The sequence below is a fragment of the Molothrus ater genome, chromosome 20, assembly GCF_012460135.2.
Source record: "Molothrus ater isolate BHLD 08-10-18 breed brown headed cowbird chromosome 20, BPBGC_Mater_1.1, whole genome shotgun sequence".
NCBI classification, from domain to species: Eukaryota; Metazoa; Chordata; class Aves; order Passeriformes; family Icteridae; genus Molothrus; species Molothrus ater.
The window spans coordinates 7,302,542-7,313,753 of NC_050497.2; positions in this window are offsets into that span (position 1 = coordinate 7,302,542).

Consider the following 11,212-nt stretch of genomic DNA (forward strand, 5'->3'; position numbering starts at 1 on the left):
ATCTAAACCTCCCCTGACACAGCTCTATGTCCTTCAGGTCCTGCCAGTGGTCACTAGAGAGAAGCAACCAGTGCCTGCACCTCCATTTCCCCTCTTGTGGAAGCAGCAGACCATAATGAGGTAGTTGTAGGGTTTATTCCCTCCCTTGGATGTTCTGTGGATCTGTAGGGTGCTTCCCAGGCACAGAACCCGAAAAAAAACCGTTTTGAATGGGAAACATTGGCCCCAGTCCTGTTGCAATAACTGCACTGAGCATGATGCAGGCAGGAGCACTTCCATCCTCCTGATGCTCCTGGGGAGAGGGGAGATGCGCAGGTCCCATGTTATTGTTCCTGTCTTAGTGATGGAGCCACCTGGTGCAGTGAAAGGTGGTGAAATGAGATGACCTATAAGGCCCCTTCTAACCCAAACCAGCCTGTGATTCTGCATTTCTATATTTCAGTTGTGATTACTGCTGAAACAAGTTCCTCGTCACCCGACCTTTGCAAATCACTGCAAAGTTCAGGAATGCTTTCACAGCACTGAACTGGTTTGATTTTGTAGGAGCTGCTTGTGTTTTCCATGCCACTGCCAGCTCTTTTCACCCTCAGAATGCAGCTAAAACAAATAGAGCTAAAGTAAATGAAGCACTGCACAGGCCGATAGTCACTCCACACAGAGTAAACTGCAGCACAGGGATGGGTCCTTTGTTTTCTCAGCTTCTAAAGTAAATAACAACGCCTTTCATAAGGGTATTAATTAAATTCAGTAAGCAAAATCCACACAGATTCTTTGGCCATGGGTGATCTTTCTTTTTCTGCATGTAAAATGGAAATGAATACAACAAGGAACAGCCGAGGTGTCAGTGGCCAAGTGAAGCGAAGCTTCACCCTCCACTCAGTGACACTTTTCTGTCTGTCAAGTGATGGATTCTGAAAATTGTATCCAATCAATTAAATGTTCTCAGAACACCATGTGAGGTATTGGAAAGTGAAGCCCTATTACTTAGCATGAAGAATGAGAAAATGAAAGGGCTGCGGTTCCTCTTGAGCTGAGGGATGCTGTTCTATCCGAGCACCGGGGTAAAGCAAACCTGGAAGCAATATAGGCTGAACCAATGGAGCTCAGCCTACACAGCCAGTGAAATACATAGCAGTGTGCTTCAAAGAATCAGCAACAGACTGAGCACACTTAGTAAGGTAAATAGGAACAAGGTAGGAATAGTTCTTTGTGTTAAAAAATACTGAATCAAAGAAAAGCAGCCAAAGGCAGAAAGGACAGGACTACCTCAGCCAGACCAGCAACCTAAACTGTTTATGGGTCTGTAGTTTATTTTTAACATATAATACCTTTCTTTGGATGAAAATAGATTGATCAAGAAAGTATTATTATGGAATACTTGCAGGCTGAGAGATCATTCCTGCATGACATTGGCTTTTTTTCTTCCCAATACAAAGTTCTGACTCTTGATGCACATTGCAGATGTCTGTAACTTTTTTTATGTGTTATTACTTGGAAATGGATGATTCTTTTCTATTTAATAGTTCCTACTTTAAAGCGTCTATTTTTGTATGTCAACACTGCCATTATTTTAATTATCTCCAAGAGCCCTGTCATTGTGGTGCCCAAATGCAAGGAGTTCTGATTTCACATGCTACCTGCAGCAAAAAAGATTTGACAGTTGTTTTACTATTTTTAAACAAACGACAAAACAGTGGCCTAAAAACAAACCCATAAATATATAAGGAACCATTTGGAACTTGCCCCTATAGAACAAAGTGCACCACATAGCTTTGCCTTAGAAACTCAAAGGAGGGCATTCACAATTTTTTGCTCCAGGGATCTGCTTTTTCTTGCATAAATGAGGAGCCAAGTCCTCCTGAACAGACAACAGGCAATTCAGAGCACTCAGAGCTCCACTGGCTCCGTGGGGAGTTAAGGCAGGCACTGCTTCAACACCTACAGATAATGGCTGAAGGAGAGAGCAGGAGCTTCTTTTCCTCTTGTTATTCCTCCTCCTGTTTTGCCACATCTAGAAAGAAAAGGCTGCATCATTTTGTGTGCTCATTTGTAGGGCATTGCCGTGCCGATGTTGCTCGTTTCTTTTAAGCAAAATTCCTTAACTGGCAGCTTGCCCAAGCCAAGGCAGTATGTTCATTTCATCTTCATTATAGGTGCATTGTAAGGGGGCATTATAGAGAAAAAATATGTGGAACCAGGATATCTCCAAGGTACTGATAAAAATCTTCTTGCCTTAAAATCATTAATAAAACATAAAAGCAAGAATCCAGCTGATGTTCAGAACATCCAAAAATCTTATTATCTGACAGCTGTTGAGTGGGCTCCTGCAAAATTATCTGGGTGGCTCAATACAGGCAGGTTTCACCTGAGCAAGTAGCAGAACTGGTATCTTTTCTCCTCTCCACCAGCAGTTCAAGGACCTGGTGATCTCCCACCAAAAAAAGTCACATTTAAAGCATAGGGGGTAAATCCACATGGCACAACTCAGTGTCATGTGGAGAGGTGCTCCCTTAGTGCAGCATCCTGCCCACACTAATTAACCCTGTGTCTCAGCCTGGCTAATTAGCTGTGGCAGACCCCTGTGCTAACGCAGTGATGCTCCAGCCAGCTCAGTTCTCCCCATCAGTGCTGCTCCACACTGAGCAGAGACTCTACGAGATGGGAGAGGGAAAGCTGCTCTGAGCTGCCAGTTCTGGATCTGTTCTGTGGCTAAAGAGAGAATTTCATTTTGGGTGCTGTCAGTCTCGGATCATACATAAGCTCTGAACTCACTTGGAGGGAAGGGAGGGGTAAAAAGTAACAATCCAACCTGGCATCACATGCAGCAAGAGAAGTTCAGCTCCCTTCTCAAGAAGAAGCTTGGCTGGGGGAGTGTGTAATTAAGATGAACATTTCACAGCAATGTTACTCAAATTGCAGCTTCTAAGAACCACGTGGGCTGTAATTAATCAGCAACATCAAAGCAAAGAGATGACTTCAGAATCCTTGCAGAGGTACTGTAAACAATTTGTCAGGGAAGAAAGTGTCCAATTAGAAATGCATTCTCATTTAAGAGAAATTAATTTTGTTGTCAGGAGAGACAATTAATGGCCACTATTGGGTTTCAAAGCAAGTGCAGATAATCTCTCACAAAACGTCCGAATAGGGCTCAATATTTGAAATAACTTATAACATAAGAAATTATCTTTATCTTCCTCTGACAGAGATAAATGCTGATATTTATTCTATGGCAAGCTGGACTGATATTCATCACCAGAACCTCTTCATTTCTTTATACTTCATTGCTACATTTTTGACAGCACTTCAGATAAATATAATAAACTGATTTTGTTGTTGTTGTTCAAATAATTGTGATGCTCAATAATGCAATTGGCAAGATGTTCTTGCTATTTTTACATTCCTATTAATTTCTTTCAGGTTTTCAGTCTTCAGCTAGCCACAGAGTTTACTACACGATGCATTATTGAAACAGAAGAGAAGCTGAGGGGTTATCGACTCACGTTTGAGGCTTCTGCCAAGAGAAGGAAATGAGTCCTGCCTCCCTTTAGAGAAGGCTGGAATGGCAAGACATTTTCAGATGTGGAGGAGACTTGCTCTTCAGTGCTATTTCTTTCCTATTGTTCCCTGAATCAGAATCCCCCACTATATCCAACAATAGTGAGCAAAAACCTTATCTGAAGACTCCTGCCAGAAGAAACAGTGAAATAATGAACCGAGCTGACAATGATGTAGCTATCATCAGATTTCCTGTGGGATGAATAGAGTTAGCTTCCTATTGTTTCATGCTCTCAGGGACCGGGCTCACATTCAAAAGGATCTTCTCCCACATCATGCTGGATGGAAAACAGACCTGGAGGCCTCCCTGTGCCCTTAGGGAATCTCTGTAACTGTAGGAACTACAATTTTCGGGTGGCTATTCGGTAATCCAGAGTGTTTTCTTTCAGTTTATGGTTATAAAGTGTCCCCATGACACACAGAGAATCCAGATTTGTCTGCAGAACCAACAAGGGCTGGCTGGATTATGACTCTTCCATTCCCTCTTGCCTGATGAAACTGGTATTCTTGACATCACTTTTAAGAAAATTGAAAGAGATCTGCTGTTGTGTTGTGCTGCTTCTGGAACTTGGTTCCTTGGAGATGTCAACTTAACACCTTATCCCAGCACCCAATTTACATGAGAAGTGTAAAGCAAAATACAAAAAGTAAACCATACCCAGCAAAACCCATGGTGTTATTTTATGCATGAGGAATTCTGTCCCAAAATATGTCAAATTTTACTTGCAAAAAAAAAGGCTGCTGTTTTATTCTGTATGTGTGCAATCTGCAGAGAACTCAGTTACTTCTTTTCTTTAAACATTCAGTGATCAAATGGGGAATCTGCTGTAAAACCAAATGGGAAGAAAGTACCATTATTTAAAGGCTACAGAACTGCTTAAAATTAGAGCTGTGAAGGCACCAAAAAATACCAGAAATCACAGATGGTTTGCAGATAAATTCACATTGCATTTAGTCCACTCAACATCTAAAAAAAACCCCTATGCTTTTGCCTTGCTTTTCAGTCTATCTGTTGATGCCTGCTCAAAAGGTACTTTCTTTAAATTGGGCTTTGAGTCGTGTTCTGTTGCCCTACACATTCAGATCCCAGTCATTTACAAAAATCTGCACAAATCTAGGTATTTTGACATGATGCTGTTAAAATTTAATCTATTCTGCATGTTTGCAAAATCACAACTATCCTCAGCAGGTTAAATAAGACATTAGCAGGGATGAAATAATAGCAAGAACAGACAAGTAGTTCTGCAATATGCAAGTGCCTGAGACAGAATGACCCAGTTGTTTCTTCTTGTCTATACTGATGATTCTGCAGTATTAGAGTCAGTTAAACATTGTTTTCCCCACTCAAAGACTGCAGGATCAGGCTTTTACATAATTCTGGGATATTTGTGTATTCTGTAATTTAACTAGTTAAAGCCTATTTGTTTTCGGGTTTTTTTAATGCCTAGGCCATATTTTCAAATGCTCTCTCTTGTCCCCTGGGTTTTCTCTCTGATACTGGCTTGCTTAGGGGAAAATTCCGCTTCCATTATCATGAAAGATCAGGATTTGGCACAATCATTCCAGCTTCACAGCCTAGCAGCATCAGCAGAATTTGTTGAATACATAATGCTCCATTCTCCTCCTTACCAGGTTCTTGCGGAGGGATTTTGCAGCAGGCGAGGGGAAGCTCGGAGCGTGATGGTCGTTCAATACCTGCTTGAGACATCCAGGAGCTCTTGCTCCTCATTGCACAGGCACAGGGAAGTTTTAGATGGCACTGCACCCACTGTTAAGAGAGTAAATATGATGAAGTTCATGGTACAGTACATGGCATTTCTTCTTGCCAGGAGCAAACTCTCACCTGCAGCCTGGAATAGCCGAGGCTGCTTTTCCCCTGGCTCGTTAAAAAGCCTGACACAGTAAAAATCCCTGAGACAAGTTCAGAGAGTTCTCAAGTCCCTGATTAGGAAATATTATTTGTGCAAAATGTAATCTCAGGACAATAAGGCCTGACATGAACCAGATTCGAGCACGTGTTTGGCAGTCCTCAGCTTTATTCCTTCTCAATACAAACGCAGCATGCCAAGCAGCAATCCTCTAACTCCTGAGCTTAGCTTTCCCTGTTCCACCAGCCACTTGCCAAGAGTCATTTGCTCCAGTACTTCTCACAAAAGCCAAGCTACTTCTCATAACTCTCCATCCTAATTAAGCTACTTGCTGGCTTTTATAATCACCTCTCCATACACCAATCAATCTCAGCAGGATTTTTAACAGATGAAACTTGGCTGATTTCCCCTTAAAGCACCAACCATCCTGAAACAATAAGGTCTGGTTTTTTTACTTTTTACTGCCTTTTTTTGCAGGCCCTTTTTCTTCTCTACCTGTCAAAAGAGGTGGCCGACAACAAAAACAAATATAGTCAAGTATGCTTGCAGCTGAATGAGGGCATGGAAACCTGCTGTTTTCCAGATGAGTCAAGCAGTTCTAACAACTGTACAGACCAGTATTTACTTCAAGCTATTCCACACTCACTATCGTTCATCAACCCATCAAAGAGGACAGACAGCCAAACTTTTTAACAGACATCCAGACAAAACAGGCAGAATAAAGCAATGTTCTGGGATATTCAGAACTTTAGCATTTCAGAAATTCAGTACTTCATCTTGACCTTTACTCAGTAAAGCAGCTTGAGCTAAACTTGGAGAACATACAAAGGGAGTTTTCAATCAATAAGTCCTTCTACAGCACTGCTGCCTGCTTCACAGCCCTAGCCTGGAATTTGCAGGGAATCTAAACAGAGCTCAGTTCACAGAGTCTACAACCAAGAGAGCATTGCCTCTGGAGGGGGTTTGGGGTGGAACACACATATCCAAAGAGTGCTCAGAGCATCCCCAAGTCATTGCAGCACTCAACACGTTACCAGAACCCAACTGACACTGCTCAAATTGCCACTGGACTGGATTTACCCAGAAGCTTCTAACCCCTGAGGCACTGATATGGGAAATAAAAGTTAACCAGTTTGATGTCAAAGGCAGCAGAGTGCTCCTTGCTGTCTCATAAAGAAAGGGACATCAGCACTTGGAGATAGTGGAGGCTCCAGATGATGTGGAACCAAACTGACTTCAAACAAAAACCCATCTTCCTTTTGCCAGGACAGAACCAGAGCAGATGCCCTCACAGTGGGGCCACAGAATTTCCAGCACCCCCAGGTGTGACGGTGTTCACAGGGGTTTTCAGGTGAGGGAAGAGACGAGAATGTTGACTCCACGTTCAGAAGGCTTGATTTATTATTTTATGATATATATATTACATTATAACTATACTAAAAAAAGTTTCATCTCAGAAGGCTAGCTAAACTAAGAATAGAAAGGAATGAATAATAATGGTTTGTCTCTCAGACAGAGAGTCCAAGCTGACTGGGCTGGGATTGGCATTAATTATAAACATCCAAGATGGGCCAATCCCAGATGCACCTGTTGCATTCCACAGCAGCAGATAACCATTGGTTACATTTTGTTCTTGAAGCCTCTCAGCTTCTCAGGAGGAAAAGTCCTAAGAAAGGATTTTTAATGAAAAGATGTCTGCGACACTCAGGCAGGGTCAGCCCTTTGGGGTCTTGCCCCACTGAGAGCAGCAAACCCAAAAGCCACTTGCAGGACTGTGCACTGTCATTTCCTGCCTGCTGCCACACCTCTGTGCCAGCTGACAGTGCCCACAGGGTTGGGATGTGTGGCATGGGCAGCAGGTACAGAACAGATTGGATTGTTTCCAAGGGCCATTATCTGAAAAAGACTTTGCTTTATGCTTGGGCCAATATGGTAAACTGCATCCAGTTAGCTCAGGGAAAGGTCAGACATATTTTAAAGCTAAGAAAGGCCATCTCTGGCAGGTGTATCCAATTCAGAGAGATATATTATCCCCAAAGGAACATGAAAAAAAAATCCTTATTTATTTTATTTCTGCATATTCCACTTAGACTTACCCTGGTGCATTGATGATATGGAATTGAGCAATGTTTTCAAGCAGAATCCAGCCAGTCTTTCCTAAAATGAGACATAGTTTGTCTAAACAGACAATCACTTCCTGGAATTTGCAGATCTAATTCTGTACTTCAGTATTTAAGGCCTCCAAAAAAAGTCACATCCATCTTCCCTCTTATAAAAAAAAAAAAAGAAGAAGAAAAAAAAGAAAGATTTTCCTCCTATCTGGAGATTATTTAGTGCTCTGTTATTGACACTGCTTCTATTGAAAGATTTAAAGATAAAAATGCAGTGTATTCAAGTAGTGATCATTTTTCATCGTCACTTAGTGACAGAACAGCCTGTAGTCAATTCCAACAGATTTATCTTTTCTGCTATTGATCCTGTGTGGGGCTGAGCTGTGCACTGGGACTTGGCTGTGGCTCTTCAGAGCTGCAGCAAGAAATGCAAAAGGAGTGGACAAGAGAGGTGCCAAGCAGTCTTGTTTTCATTCTCAGGCTGTCTAATTATTTCCCTCTAAGTGGTGAGGCAGGCTGCTAGAAAATAACTTGTGTGTAGACACGTGGCACTTCCTGATGGACAAAGGGAACAGCTCACAAGTGCTATTTCCCCATGTAGCTCAGTCTACAAGGTGTTCCAGAGCTGGGTTCAAGACATTGGATGTAAATCAAAACTTCAGGTACTAGAGGGAAAGATGTTTTGTGAAAAGTAGGAACTGCCAGTCAGGTCCCTAAAGAAAACCTCCCGTGACCTCCTGTGGTGAAGATGCTCTCTTGTGCTCTCATGAGGATGCCCATCACATCATGGAAAGAGTCTTTCTGCTTTTTGAAGCCCAAAGAGAAGGGAAAGTATTATCCTGAGACTTTGGAGCACTCCAGCCTCCAAAGTTCCATGGCCAATTTTTATACTTAAAACACAGAGATTAATTCTGGTCATCTTCTGAGTATGTAGTGAAGCTGAAGGGGGAAAAAACCAACAAAACATTTAGATGCAAGGTAGAACCTGCATCTTCTCAAACAGTTCAATACTGGATCCCAGACTATCTACTATTTTAAACTGAGCCAGACTTCTATATATGCTCTTCTTCACTTAAGCCAAATACATCAGTAAATGCTGATACAGAGGCTGTGAATTTGATGGCTGAATAATTTTTGAATCCTTCAGAGACCAAGAAGGCTTTCTCCAGAAGCTGTCATGCACCTCCTGATGGATCACTGCTCACAAACCATAAAGGCAATTACTGTTGGGAGCAGGCAGAACCAGATCTCCAGCTTCCTACAGCAGCTGCTCTCTTATGGAGCTTAAAGGTGCTTTTGGGCTTGCTTTCCTTCAGGCACTGGCTGAAATGTGGCCCAGACACCTTTAAAGTTCCTGTACATCAGGTGTAAGTTTTAAATGTAAGCTGGAAAAGAGGCACACAGAGAACTGGAGTGAGTGAACAGACAGTGGTGCTTCTGTGCTGTTTGCAGCTTTCTCATCCTGCTGACGCCATTTATCCACAGTTCCCACCGTGACTTTGGGTCTGTTTCTTAGATATTTCCCACATGGGTTAGGAGATGGAAACACAAGCACTGGCATGAACATGGAGAGTTATTCTAGTCCTTGTGTCTGGGGACACCCAGCAAATTAATTCAGACAGCAGCAAAACCCCCAAACATTGCAACTGCAGGAGCTACATCAGGATGAAAATCACAGACTGTATTCTGGACTCAACCAAAGCCAAGCAAACTGAACAAATAAAACACATATACAGGTGCACCTCATGCACCTGTATATGCCCTTCTAGCCCTTCTCTCCTTCCTTGTTCATCATGATCTTCTGAGGTTCCTTTTCTAACCACTTCTGTGAAAAACATTCTTCTACAGAGACCTCTGCACTCCTCTGCAGCTCTGGCTGCCTTGTCATTTCCTGACCCAAACCCTTTTGATTAACCATCTCTGAACAGGTTTATCAGTCTGTTCTGGAGCCTGCACACAGGAACATACATGTTCAGCAGATATTTCCTCTGTAACTTTCTCTGCTACACTATTTTGGAGAGCTGTTCCAAACTGTGCCAGCTAACTCTTGCTATTTGCAGACATGGGGATGGGACTCTAAGCCATGAGCATTTGCCAAGGTAGCTATATGGGTATACTAGCAAAAGGATATTTCTCCTACTGTATAGCTCATTCCTGCTCTTCAAATAAACTGTACTAGTAAAAAGACTTCCACTGCCTCAGCAGCAGGGTTTTGTTGATAGATAATTTCACCTCTTTCATTGCAAACCAATGTAACAGTGATAATGCAGCTTTTGACCAGAGTGAGTTGTTTTTCTCCTCAGTATTCACAGCTGCCAGAGAAGGAATATGATCCGTGTCTTAAAGAATAACAAGTGGCTTCATTTTGTCCCCCAAAATAATCTGCACTTTAAATCCATTCTGAATTCTTTCTCTTGCAAGGCTTTCCTGCACAGAGAACAATGTTAAACAAATTAACAAATTACTCTCTCTGCAAGAGCCAGGTCATATTTCATCATTAGAGAAGGAGTCTGATTTTGGTTGGGTGAAAATAAATCCACGATAACACCTTTTGCTATCATTCATGTCTCAACATTTCCCCTCAAAATAGTTTCATTTTGTTATATTTAATGCTTCAGCATTACATCTTAAAATAATGCCAATAATTACAAATCTCACTGTTTTATTTTAGGCACTGTTCTCCTGAAGTGACAGAAGCACACAGATTGGAAATGTTGCTGAAAGATTGCTGGTAGAGAGGAAAAACACATCCAAGCTTTGCCTAAGTGGTAAAGAGGGAAGAGATGCTCTTTGGACACAGTAGAAGGAGATAAAAAAGTTGGTAACATTCGTCATTTGCTTAAAGGCTGAAGAGGATTTTGGGACAGCAAACGGAAGCACTGCAGTGTCGTGGGTTCGTGGTGCAATATTTTGGTCCTTGTGGGATGTTACACTGCAATATTGAAATGAAGGATCATCCTCTGAAGTCTGCAATCTGGTGCCCCTCTCTGGCTGTCATACCCAATTCTAGGCACAAGAAACCCAATAAAGGATATCGATCAAACTGTCTGATGTGTCAGTTAAAAAATAGCCCTTCATATGTAAACAAAAAACTATGCAGAGCCAAAAAGAAATAAATTCAAAACCCTCCTCTTCTTCAAGTTATTAAAGCTCTTTCTGTTGCTATACAATGAGAATCTTTGTATAAGTTTTATGAGCTCTATCACTGATCTATTCATTTTCTAATGCCTCAAAAATTACAGATCTTGTGCCTATTGAATGAAAAAGCAAAGCTCTTTACAAACCTATTAAGAAAACAATATTTACAACAAAGCACCAAGGAAAATTCTCCCATTAAATTTTACAGCAATTTCCTTGGAAGAGTCCTTTCCACTGAGAACAGCTGGACTTAATTGCAGATGAGCTGACTGAAGGAAGTACATCTGATTGCAGATGTAATAAAATTCATGCTTGACACCTTAATTTTTTTTAATATATATTGGCCACCATCAAATCACTGCATTTGCTGGTTTGCAGGCTGAATCTATCAAAGTTTTGGCAGGAGAATAGACAGGGAACGGAAAAGCTTGTGGAGGCCTTCAAAGCTTGGTGCTTAAGACACAGCTTTTTAATGCTATTGATTCCTAACAATCAATATTTTTTTTCAATAAGAAGGTCTCATATTACCCCTTTTCCCAA